Consider the following 14,149-nt stretch of genomic DNA (forward strand, 5'->3'; position numbering starts at 1 on the left):
TGCAGTCTTGTGGGGGCAGACATATTAGTGAGGATTAAGTTGGAACGTTTGGATTAGGTTGTTTGCATGGAAATGTGCCCCACCCAACTGTGGGTGATGACTCTGATGAGATATTTCCATGGAGGCATGGCCCCACCCATTCAGGGTGGGCCTTGACAAGTGGAGCTATATAAATGGGCTGAAAAACAGAAGGAACTCAGTGCAGCTGAGAGTGCCATTTTGAAGAGAAGCTACAGTCAAGAGGGATGCTTTGAAGAAAGCACAGGAGCTGCAGATGAGAGACATTTTGAAGATGGCTGTTGAAAGCAGACTCTTGCTCCAGAGAAGCTAAGAGAGGACAGATACCCCAAGTGCAACTAAGAGTGACATTTTTGAGGAACTCTAGCCTAGAGAGGAACATCCTGGGAGAAAGCCATTTTGAAACCAGAACTTTGGAGCAGACACCAGCCACGTGCCTTCCCAGCTGACAGAGGTTTTCCGGACACCACTGGCCATCCTCCAGTGAAGGTACCCAATTGCTGATGTGTTACCTTGGATACTTTATGGCCTTAAGACTGTAACTGTGTAACCAAATAAACCCCCTTTTATAAAAGCCAATCCATCTCTGGTGTTTTGCATTCTGGCAGCATTAGCAAACTAGAGCAGATTATTTGTTAAACTATAAGTTTGACAATTTTCTTGTTTCTCTCAAAGAGAGTATCGTATTCCTTTACCTTGTAGTTTATACCACAGATCCTGTATTACATGGCAATCTTTGTTCAATTTGTCTTTGGTTATTTTTCTTTCTTCATCTTTTCAACTTCTCAATAGCATTTACAAATGCCAGACTTCTCATTCCTTCTTATCTTTAGTCTGCTTCCGTAACAACCATTTACTTTTATGCCTACACAACCATTTTCCAAGCGTCAACCAAGAAAAAAAAATCTGAGAGTCAGGCTCTTCCAATCTTAACCTTTGCACATTACACCCTACATGATTGGACCCCTATTTACCTTCCAAAATTTTCTCCTACCTCTCCCACCAACTACTCTGCTACAGCCCTGACTTTCTCTTTGTCTAATTCACCAGTTTCATTCCTGGTATAGGCCCTTTGCATTTTCTTCTTCCAGTGCCCAAAATATTTTCTTTGCTCATTATTTTATAACTTACTATTTATCAGATAAGTCTCAATCCAGTGATCTCCTACTCAGTGAGAATATCTCTGATGACCCAGTCTTAATAACGCATGCCCAAATAGGAAATTATAGAGTTTAAAACCAAAATTCATAAAAGAAACTCATGGAAATTCAACTGCTGCAGCTGAGCACTTATTTAATATTATTTGGCCTGTCAGATAGCAAAAAATTAAAAATAAGTAAGCATATTTATTGACAGGATTATACTCATGGGTTTCATTAATTTTAACCCAAGCTATATACTTCTTTTGTGGTACAATACTTCCCTTCCACTAAAAGATAGTAAAATTAATTGTCTTCATCAGCCATTATAGGAACTAAAACAGCAATAATTTTGAATAGACTAATATTAACATACAAAAACTGAAAGTCTTAATTTCCTGCAGAAAGTCACTGAAAGAAATTTTGATGGAAGTACTTTAGGCAGAAAGAAAATGATATGAGACGGAATAGAGATCTACAGAAAGAAATGAAGAGCTGCAAAAATGGCAAGTACATTAGTGGAAGTGATTATGTTGCTATCAGACAAATAAATTTCAGAGCAAAGAATATTACTAGGAAAAGTACCCTGAACATATTTTCCTAATGATAAGATGGTCAGCAACCATGGAGGCCAAAAGGAAGTGGCATCCATTTTTTTTCAATGCTTAAGAAAAAGAACTGTCCACCAAGAATTCTATATCCTGCAAAAATATCCTTTATGAGTTAAGATGAAATAAAGTCATTATCAGAGGATTGAAAACTAAGAGAATTTGTTACCAGGAAACCTACCCTAAAAGTAATGGTTAGAGGAAATTCTTGAAACAGCAAAGAAATGATAAAAGAAAGAAACTCGGAAAATCAGGAATGAAGAAACAACTATGGAAACAGTACAATTATGTATAAATATTATAGACTAATCCTGTTTTGAGCTTTTTCTAACTTACGTTTGATGGTTAAAGGCAAACATCATAAAATGACATGATATGGTTCTCATTGTATGCAGAGGAAATATTTAAGACAATTATATTATAAAAGAGGAATGTAAAAGGTCCTATATGGAGGCAGATTTCTATACTTTACTCAAAATTGGGAAATGTTGATGTCACTAGACTGTGATAATTTAGGTATGTATAATCTAATATCGAGAACAACCGCTAAATAAAACCAAAACCATAAACAAACCCAAAACTATACAAAGAGATACACTCAAAACCACTATAGACATATCAAAATGGAGATCTAAAAAATGTTCAAATAACTTACAGGATTACAGGAAAATTGAAACAAGAATGAAAAATAAAGGGAACAAATATAAAACAAATGATAAAATGGCTAATACCCATAAAAAGACAGAGATAGGCACAATGGATGAAAAGGATGACCCAATTATATGCTGTCTACAAGAAATTCAGTTCAGATTAAATGATATAGGTGGTTTGGGCTTATAAGAATGTGGAATCATTTGGAGCCTATAACATCATTTCATGAATTGCAGCTTCCTTCTTGGCAGTGGTTTGTGGGGAGCAATAAAAAAAATCTTTCAGTTTACTTAGAGTCCAAAGCACTACTGTGCCTGTTTGAATGTATTATGTCCCCAAAATGCCATTATCTTTGATGTAATCTTGTGTAGGCAGACATATCAGTGCTGATCATATTGTAATTCTTTTGAGTGTTTCGATGGAGACGCACCCCACCTGACTGTGGGTCATGACTCTGGTTGGAAAATTTCCATGGAGGTGTTACCCCACCCATTCCACATGGGCCTTAGTTAGTTTACTGGAGCAATAGCTACAGCCAAGAGGGATAATTTGAAGAATGCACAGAAAGCTGAGAGAGTAGCTGCAGATGAGAGACGGTTTGAAGACAGCTCTTAAAAGCAGATTCTTGCTCCAGAGAAGCTAAGAGAGGACACACATCTCAAGAGCAACTGAGAGTGACGTTTTGAAAAGGAGCTGCAGCCTAGAGAGGAATGTCCTGGGAGAAAGCCATTTTGAAACCAGAACTTTGGAGCAGATGCCAGCCATGTGCCTTTCCAGTTAACAGAGGTTTTCTGGATGCCATTGGCCATCCACCAGTGAAGGTACCTGATTATTGATGCATTACCTTGGACACTTTATGGCCTTAAGACTGTAACTGTGTAACCAAATAAACCCCCTTTTATAAAAGCCAATCCATTTCTGGTGTTTTGCATTCTGGCAGCATTAGCAAACTAGAACAGCTGCTGATTCAAAGGTACCCCCTTATGCTGGGAAAAAGGATTGACTATTCTTTACCAGGGCAAAATCATTCCCTTCCCTGGATGTTTACAGTGGTTTAAGTTGGACACATTGGGGAGAGGAAATCACACTCATTCATTCATTTGACAAAAATGTGTTGACTCTCTGTCTAGTGGCAGTTTATAAATACAAGTTGCGATAACTATTCTGAAGGAGAGGAAGATGCTGTAGCGAGAGAACATTAAAATAAGGAAGAACTGCCTGATTATTGTGGTCAGAGACAGCAATGCTAGAGATGTATGAAAAGAGAGAGATGATGGGGAAGAGTATTTGCACACAGTGGATATAGTACATAAGCACCCATAAGGGCCCTTAAGATGGGAAAGAATTTTGCACGTTGAATAAATGACAGGAGGCTGAAACCACTGGAAAATATAATAGAATTTTGACAAAATCTGTTTATAATGTCAGGAATCTGTATTAGTCTGGAAAATTGGTTGTTCCCTAAAGAGTATAATCTTTGGAATCCTTAAATGCAGTATATGCGTAATTGTTCTATGGTTAACTTTATGAATAAATAAAAATGTGTTTATAGTCAAGTAATGTGTTCTAGAATATGCATTAAGAAAGATTCTGTCTATAAATTTTATACGTAATGGTTATTACAATAGATGAGATTTTCAATTGGATTTATATGCCATTCTGAATTACCTAATGTTTTTTTCTTTTACAATGGTTATGTATCACTTTTATAATCAAACATATATAATCTGTCACCTGGATAAAAACAAAGGAAGAACGAATATGAAGAAAAGTGGAATGAAAATTTATTAGCCTCAGTGATGCTGTATTTATGTTGAACATTAAATATGGCTCGTTGCATATCTAGTCAGCTAAAGGAACCAGTATTTTCATAACAATTATGATGTATATGTTGCTGCAAATAGCCCTACATATCACACATGCTCCTTTAGTTAAGTGTCACTATTTGAGCCTCCAAGAATCTGAGTTGTATTGCAACACCTTTGCTAAATGAAACTTCAAATTTTGTCTTAGCTATGAAGAAAGAGTTGCTAAGAATATACGCCTCAAAATAAATCATGCACATTGATTATAAGTGGTGGAGAGTGTTGATTAAAGGGGGTGTAATACTTCTTGAAAGAGGCATAGGAATTTCTCGGGAGAGAATGCTAGGTTAAGAGTTAGGGCCTTGGGGCATGGAAAGCCACATATATGCAAACACGCAATTTGAGGAAGGAGATCAAGTAACAGGGAGGTGCCAGAGGACCTGGTGTCAAGAGCAGAAGTAGCATAATGATGACCCATGTGGGATTGTCAGCAAGGTGTTGGAGTCTGAACTTGAGGGCCCTGGAGCCTTGGAATAAAAGATACCTCTTAAGAGCTCTTGAGAATCAGTTCTGTAGGTTTTGGCTCCAGAAAGCATGATGAGGAGACAGAGACACAGACAGAGAGGAGTGAGAGAACTTATATTTATAAACAACAAATTTGTTGTAGACAGCGAGCTGGGCATTTTATTATGATAGCCTCTTAATTTTATTTTTGTAAATTTTAAATGTATGAATAGTTTCAAAATGAAAAGTATAAGTTCCTTGCCCAACCCTACCTCTCATTCCTGCTCCTCAGAAACAACCACTAACACTTAGAGCTGTTTCTTTAGAATTTACCTTTGTAGAGATAAACAGGAAGCTTATACTGTTATTTTGAATTATCATTTTTATGTGTCATCCACTGACCTTATATGGAAGGTGAGCATTTAGCTTTCCTGCACGTACCACCATCCGTATATTCAGACATATAAACTTCTATATTCCTAATCTTAAGAGATTTAGATTATGATTTTAAGATACATATGTATGTTTGCAAAATTATTATGTATAATTAATAACAGAGCTATATAGTGAACTATGATCTCATTTCTCTTCTTGTGCAAAATATTTTTCTTCCCTGAAGTATATAGTTGTCTTCTTTCTTTTTTTTTGATTTTATGTCCCTTAAAATCCACCAGAAATATAAATTACATTTAAAAACAAGCTTCTTTCTTCTTTCCCTTCAACACTTTCCTTCTGGTGCTCTCTATGCACTTGATTTAATCTAGACTCTTGATGCTCTAAGGACCCTTCATAGCTGTCATCCTTCACCATTATTGAAGGAATTCCCTTACCCTCTCATGGTCTATAGCCCCTTCTGTATTGTATCTCTGTTTTATTTTTAGCTCATTTTTGGGAGCCCATCTTTCTCTTTGGTTTATTCCCTCATTTTTGTGGGGCTTATCTTCAAGTAGCTTCCTTTAAAAGGGTTAATGGGAGGTCAGTTCTTAGAGTGTTTGCTGCTCTTAAATGATCCTTTCTATCCTTACAAATTTTTTAATTTAATTTTAAATTAAAATTAAAATTCTATGTTGGAATATTTTGACAGGGGAGACAAATATTTGACTGCAGTGCCTCATTGTTAAATCTGAATGGATTGGAAGTTCTGGTATAGGGAGTTAAGCTAGAGTTACCAGACATAAATAAAAGTACACTGGGGTCTCATTTTCTTCAGTATGTAGCCCTGCACTTAATTCCCTGCTTTTAGCATAGCACACCTGTGCACAGCTATGGCTAGAGTATTGGAATTTTCATGGTTAACTCCACCAGATGATAAACCTCTAGTATTCTGCCGGGCTAGAAAAGTGGTGCCTGGATGGACAAGTTGGGAAATGGGATCTAAGTGTTCTTCATGTAGATTTTCAATCAATCCCCTCTTTCTTCCACCACACCCCCTTCCATATTTAGAGATGTAACTGATACCTCTACTTCTTGAAATGATCTGGGTTCTATAGCACAAATCATCTTAATTCTTGTCTTTATTTAGAAGCTACTAGCTTCTTCCTATCTGCTTATTCAGTAGACATCCAGCTACTCTTTTTTGTTTTTTTTTGTTTTTGCTTAGAAATATTTTTTTTTACATTTTATTTTGAAATAAATTCAAAGTTATAGGAACAGTTGCAAAAACAATGCAAACCCCATACACAGAACTCCAGCATTCTCTGACCCACCCCCGCCGATACCCCGATCCACTAACTGTAACATGTTGTCACACCGCTATTTCTTTCCCTCCCTCACTCCCTCCCTATCATCCATCATCTATTGCTCTGTCTTCTGAATATATGAGAGCTAGCTGCACACATCCTTGAACAAACACTATAATTCACATATACAGTTCCTATGAACAAGAACATTCTTTCATGCAATCCCATTAAGTGCAGCTAAGAAGTACAAGAGATTCAACAATGATACAAAGCTTAAATTCTATATTTCCTTTTCCTTATGTCTCAACTGTGTCCCTCTGAGCCTCCTGTCCTCCATCCTCAGATCCCATCCAGGGTCATCCTCGGCATTCAATTGTCATCTATTTAGACTGTCTTTTTTTTTTCTCAATTGTGGAAACATATATACAGCCTAAATCTTCCCATTCCACCCCCTCCCTAGCATTCCATTAGTGGGATTAATCACATTTAGAATGTTGTAATGCTATCACCTTCCCACCATCCTTTACTAGAAATTTCCCTTCACCTCAAACAGCAACCCTACACTCATTTCTTAACTCCCCATTGCTCCTTCCCCTATTTCTCTTAACCCATACTCTACTTTTCATCTCTATGGTCATATTCTCTGATAATTTCTTTGTGTTTACTGTGGGGCTTAAAACTGAACTCTTAAATCTATAACAATCTTGTTTTTCTTTGATACCAACTTAATTTCAATAGGACACATAAACTATGTACCTATACTCCTCCATTCCCCCACCTTTATATAGTTCTTGTGAAAAATTATATATTTTACATTGAGTCCAAAACCACTGATTTGTCATTAGAGTTTGTGTATTTTGTATCATGTAGGAAGTAAATAGTGGAGTTACAATTCAAAAATTATTGACCTCTGTTTGTATTCCATTGTGGTCAGAGATTGTGCTTTGAATATGTTCAAATTTTTTTTTTTTAATTTATTGAGGCTTGTTTTATGTCCCAGCATATGGTCCATTCTGGAGAAAGATCCATGATCACTAGAGAAAAATGAGTGTCCCGGTGATTTGGGATTTAAGGTTCTATATATGTCTGTTAAAATTCTCTATATCTCTTTCTCCTTTCTTTGTTTCTCTGTTGGTAGGGCTCTCTTTAGTATCTGAAGTAGGGCAGGTCTTTTATTGGCAAACTCTCTCAGCATTTGTTTGTCTGTGAAAAATTTAAGTTCTCCCTCAAATTTGAAGGAGAGTTTTGCTGGATAAAGTATTCTTGGTTGGAAATTTTTCTCTCTCAGAGTTTTCAATATGTCATGCCACTGCCTTCTCACCTCCATGGTGGCCACTGAATAGTCATAACTTAGACTTATGTTGTTTCCTTGGTATGTGGTGGATTGCTTTTCTCTTGCTGCTTTCAGAACTTGCTCCTTCTCTTCAGTATTTGAGAGTCTGATCAGAATATGCCTCGGAGTGGGTTTATTTGGATTTATTCTATTTGGAGTTCGCTGGGCATTTATGCTTTGTGTATTTATATTGTGTAGAAGGTTGGGGAAGCTTTCCCCAACAATTTCTTTGAATATTCTTTCTGGACCTTTACACTTCTCTTCCCCTTCTGGGACACCAATGAGTCTTAAATTTGGATGTTTTATTTTGTCTACCATATCCCTGAGATCCTTTTTGATTTTTTCAATTTTTTTCTCCATTCTTTCTTTTGTTCTTTCATTTTCTATTCTGTGGACCTCTAGGACAATGAGTCATTGTTCAGCTTCCTCTAATCCTGTGTTGAGTATCCAGAGTCTTTTTAATTTGGCCAACAATTTCTTTTATTTCCTTAAGATCTTCTATTTTTTTATTTAATCTTGCAATTTCTTCTTTATGCTCTTCTAGGGTCTTCTTTATGTCCGTTTTATCCTGCTCCATGGTCTTCTTCATGTCTTTTGTATGCTGTGCCATGTTTTCATTCCTTGATTGTAATTGTTTGATTAATTGTGCCAAGTACTGTGTCTCTTCTGATATTTTTATTTGGGTGTTTGGGATCGGGTTCTCCATATCTGGTTTTATCATATACATTAAGATTTTTCTGTTGTTTTTGGCCTCTTGGCATTTTCTTTGTTTGATAAGTTTCTTTCAAGTTGTAAAAAAAAAATACCAACCTAATTTTTTAGAAATACAAGTTGGTGGTGTACACTTTCTCCAACTAATCAGCAGATGGCATCTGTGAGTCACCTATACCCGTCAAGTCAGTTGTCCCCAACTCTGTTTCTGTGGTGTGTGGGGAAATGATTTTTGTGGGGTTCAGTTGGTGAACTCAGTTTGGGTTTGTTGTTGGAGCTGTCTGCCCTGAATGTGGTGCGTGTGTCTGGGTGGTCAGGGAGGCAGGGGCACTTTAATACTCAAACCTACCAGGTGTGCCCGGAGATTCAAGGCTGTTGCAAGAGTCTGAGCCTTTATTTCAGTTTTGCCCGAGATTTTCTCTGTCGCTGACCTGCAAATCACCAGCATTGACATAGCATCCCTGGGTTTTCTGAGTGGGCCCCCTGTCTCAGGTGTGATCTTCCAGGACCTCTGCTAAGGGAAGGCTGTGCTACCTCACTAGTGTGTGTTGTCCCTCAAGGGAAGCCCCGGGCTGTGCAGGGGCACTCTCTAACCGATGCAAAGATTAGCCTATAATTCTTGACTAGTGTAAGTTCTGAATGAAAGGCAGGTAGTAGAGCTGGGCCCCACCTCTTTCCTCAGAGAAGATAGATGCCTTAGGGGGAGTTCATTAGCATTTCATTAGCACTGAGCTGAAAAAGGAACAGAGCTAGTCCAAGGCAACCCTCTAGCTCTCCAAGGTCAGTTGTCACCCAAAGCCTCTGTCTACTTGTTGGGGATTCGTACCTCATAGTGAGCACTTCACACTCGCTAATTAAAACCCCAGTTGGAGCTCAGCTGAGCTATATTTGCTTGCTGGGAGAAAGCTTCTCTCTGGCACCACAAGGCTTTGTAGCTTAGGCTGTGGGGGAGGGGTCTTCTGATTTTGATCCGCAGTTCTTACTTACAGGTTTTATGCTGTGATCTCGGGCAATCCTCCCAATTCATGTTACTGTATGTTGAGTGGATGGTCACATTTGTCCCCCTGCAGTTATTCTGATTATTTACTAGTTATTTCTGTTTTTTTTTCAGTTGTTCCAGGGGGACTACTTAGCTTCCACTCCTCTCTCTGCTGCCATCTTAGATTCCTACCACATCCAGCTAGTTTAAAGTTTCAAAGTGTACTGCTAGTATCTTCTCTTCTGCTTTCTACATTTATGTGATTTTTGTTAATTTTACTGACATTTAAATAGAGTATTATAGGGAAAAAGTGGTCAATGCAGGCATTTAATCTGATATGTTTAACCAGAAAACCCAAGGCAAACATTTACACACACACACACACATGTGCATGCATACACACACTCACATACTGTATTTCTCTTTGTCCCTATTGGTAGAAAGATGAAGTCCACATTAGCCTGCCTCAGGAATGGCTGACTTCAACCACACAGGTGTTAACCACATAGTTTTCTATTTTCTGGGCATTCCAGGCCGAGAAGATATACACATGTGGATTTCCATTCCCTTCTTCATCTCCTATGTCTTCACCCACCTTGGGAATGGTCTGCTCCTTTTCATTATCTTCATCAAGAATAGCCTCCATGAGTCCATGTACCTCTTTCTCTGTGTGCTGGCTAGAGTTGACATTATCTTTGCCACCACCAGAGAACCCTAGGCTTTGGCTATTTTCTAGTGCAATTATAGGGAAATTTCTCTTATTGACTGATTTGCCTGGCTCTACTTCCAGCATTCTTCCTTTATTTCTGAGTCAGGCATCTTGATGATTATGGCATTTGACCACCACATTGCAATATGTCACCCATTGAGATATACCATATTCTCACTCACTCTCTGATCTGGAAAATTGGTGTGGCTATTTTTTGAGAGCACATTGTACAATTTTACTCATGATATTTCTTCTGAAAAGGCTAACTTTTTGCAGAAATAATATCCTCGTACATACTTTCTTTGAACACGTTGGCTTGGCCAAGATTGCCTGTGATGGCATCCACATAAATATCTGGTATGGGATTTTTGTGTTAATGTCAATAGTGATCTTAGATATTATCCTCATTTTTTGCTTCCTATGTTTTGATTCCCCATGCTGTGTCTTCCACATGCCTTCCCAAGAGGCTTGCCACAAAGCTGTCAACACATGTAGCTCCCATGTCTGTGTCATTATGCTCTTTTATGGGCCTGGAGTTTTCTCAGTTTTCATTCAGTGCTTTGGACACCATATCGCAGTATCCAGTAAACCATGTAAACAGATGTGCTCCAGAAAACCTCTGTTAGCTGTGATGGCATGTGGCTGGTGTCTGCTCTGGATGTATTGGTGTCTGGAGTTCTATCTCCTCCAATCCTACAATTTATTTCCTCCTGTACTCTTCTATTTTAAATAATAGATGTTCCACACCTTAAGTTTTCAAGCCAGAAATAAGGATATTACATTGCACTTTTTCCTTCACCACCAGTTAATTTAGTAATTGCCCCTTTCTTCACTTTTCCTAATTCAAATACTGTTTCTCTGTTAGAGTTTTCTTTATGAACCATGAAACAGATTCCCAGTGTAAAGGAAATATATGGGACACTTATAAATAAGAAGAGGTTAAATAAACTATGTATTTTATGAACTGTTGGTTATAAGTCTGCCAAAAGACAACCACAAAAATGACAGTAAGAATTCTTAAAATTTTATAGAAATTTGACATTGCCATGCCAGATAGGTGTGTGATCAGTGTAATTGGAAGAACAGGAGTATAAACAAGGCCAGAGAATTAATCAAACTCTGAGGGGAGTTACTCTTTTGTGACTGGTTTCTTTGACTCAGCATACTGCCTTTGAGATTCACCGATACTGCTGTATGAATAGTTCATTCATTTTAATCTGTTTACCTGTTGAAGGACATTTGGGGTCTCACTTTTAGCTGTTATAGTTAAAGCTACTATTAACATTCACAGGCAGACCTTTGTGGGTACATACTCTAGTGAGGAGAATGGCTGCTTACACCTTTTCCACTAATTTTAATATATTATTCATAGTAATAGTAGTTAATTTAAATTCCCTGCATTATGCTTCCAAGATGATAGTTCATCTCGAGGTCTAGCACCCAAGAAGTCTGCAGAGATCTTTATGCCATCTATAAAGGCAGCCTTCCAGGAAGCTGGAAACAGGCCTATGTGGAACTTGAAAGTAGATAAGCAAGCATTTTACTTCAGGGCTGAGAGAACTTGTGTTGTTTGATTTCACGTCAGCCTGGCTAGGTTATCATGTCAGTTGTATGGTCAAGCAGATTGTTACTTTGAGGGTATTTCACAGATGGCTTTGCATCTACTGTCAGTTGATTGCATCTAAGGTTGATGTCATCCATAATCCACAAAGGACATTGCTTTCAGCAATGGGGGAAGTCTCATCCAATCAGGAGGCTATCTTAAAGTTGGAACTGAGGATGTCAGAAGTTAGAAAGAACAATTCCTGCCTCAATTTCAGCCAGCCAGCTTCTCCTGGGAAATTCACCTTCACCCTGATTGGTGTTTCCAACTTGTATCCTGCCCTATGGAATTCAGACTTGTCATTCTCCATGGTCATGAGACCCAATTCCTAGAACATATCCCTTAATATATACATCCTGTTGGTTCTGTTTCTCTGGATAACAATGACTAATAGAGGTCTCATTTTCTTTTTTGCCTAAAATGATCTGATTACAGTGTTATTTATCAGAATATTAATTTACTAAGTTTACCTGTATCCCAGTCTACAAGCTAAGCTAAGCACTCACCTATTCCTTGTAATTATACTTAATAAGATGTATGTGTACTATCCTAGATGTTTTTATAGACACCACAATACAGCTCAAACTACATAAAATTTAATCCTAGTGTTTGCTTGCAGCATATATGTTCTGGTTTGCTAATGCTGCCAGAATACAAAACACCAGAGATGGACTGGCTTTCATAAAAGGGGGTTTATTTAGTTACAGAGTTACAGTCTTAAGGCCATAAAGTCTCCAAGGTAACACAGCAACAATTGGGTACCTTCCCTGGAGGATGGGCATTGGCATCTGGAAAACCTCTGTTAGCTGGGAAGGCACATGGCTGGCGTCTGCTCTGGAGTTCTGGTTTCAAAATGGCTTTCTCCCAGGATGTTCCTCTCTAGGCTTCAGCTTCTCTCCAAAATGTCACTTTCAGTTGCTTTTGGGGCGTTTGTCCTCTCTTAGCTTCACTCAGCTCTGAGCTCCCTCCAAAATGTCTCTGTAAGCTGCAGCTACTCTCTCAGCTCCTGTGCATTCTTCAAAGTGTCCCTCCCTCTTGGCTGTAGCAAGCTCGTTCCTTCTCTCTGAGCTTATATAGTGCTCCAGTAAACTAATCAAGGCCCATGCTGAATGGGTGGGGCCACACCTCATGGAAATTATCCAATGAAAGATCTCACCTGCAGTTGAGTGATCACATCTCCACGGAAGCATCCAATCAAAAGTCTCCAACCCAGTCAACACCAATATGTTTCCTGCCCACACAAGACTGCCTCAAAGATAATGGCATTTTGGGAGACATGATACATCCAAACCAGCATGATATAAAAGTCCCAAAATACATAAAAGGATATTTTTCCTTTCTCATTTCTTTCTCATTTCCAGATAGAGTGTCTCACTCAGAAATCTGGGGTCTTTTCCTCAGCAGTTTCAGCGGAAGGACCTTCAGCATGTTCTTGGTAATGCTGTAACCCTTTTAGCATCTCAAGGTAAAAGTTCCTCTGCATTAATGTGTTCTTTCTTCTTGAAGTACTAAGAGGTAAAAGGTATATAGAATTACCAAAGCAAAACTCCTCCACATGTAAAATTCTGGAAATACAACCACAATGTAAACCAGATCTACAAATCAGTTCCTTTACATGATAGCCTTGTGCAAGCAGAAGATGTTCTTTAAGCAGCCATTTATATATTGTTATTTAAATTCACTGTGGTGAAGTGGAAAAGAAAAACACAGAAATAACAAATGGAAAAGTGTGTGTTTTCATATTCTCCATGCCTATGTTCAGGTAGGACCTGTGGATGCAAAATTCAGGAGGGTATTTTTCTGTGAAGAAGAAAACTTGACATCATAATTCTTACATTATTCCACAGTGTTTCTTCTAAAATACTCGAGTTCTCCATGCACCTTTGGATATCCTTCCAATTCAGTGGCAATCCAAACAAGGATTAAATTGTATTCCTGTGCTATCAATTATAATACACTTAGCACATTATTTTATAATTTTTGCCTATCTTCCCATCTCACATATTAAACATTAAGCTCCTTGAGTGTGGAAAAATGTTTTATTGATATTTTGATTTCTATTGTTTCCCACAGTTCTAAACATAACAGACCACACTCTCCTCCAAGCCTCTCTCTCTTATCTTTTCCTTTCACCCTGGAGGACTCCTTTTTGTATTTCTTGTAGGCAAATCTCTTTTTAATGAACTCTCTCAGTTTCTGCTTATCTGCAAATAACTTAACCTCTTCCTCATTTTTGAAGGACAGTTTTGCTGGATAATGAATTCTTGGTTAGTAGTTTTTCTCATTCAGTATCTTAAATTCATCAAACCAGTACCTTTTCACCTCCATCATTTCTGATGTGAAATTGGGGCTTGGTCTCATTGGGCATCCCCTGTATCTAATGGATCACTTTTCTGTTGCTAGTTTCAGA

General features: G+C 38.1%; 1 pseudogene; it reads left to right on the forward strand.

Annotated features, from left to right (window-relative positions):
* Positions 1–9,899: 9,899 nt before the first annotated feature.
* LOC119537194 lies at positions 9,900–13,186 on the forward strand (annotated as a pseudogene).
* Positions 13,187–14,149: the final 963 nt, after the last annotated feature.

This window comes from Choloepus didactylus, chromosome 6 (genome assembly GCF_015220235.1).
Source record: "Choloepus didactylus isolate mChoDid1 chromosome 6, mChoDid1.pri, whole genome shotgun sequence".
In the NCBI taxonomy this organism is placed as follows: Eukaryota; Metazoa; Chordata; class Mammalia; order Pilosa; family Megalonychidae; genus Choloepus; species Choloepus didactylus.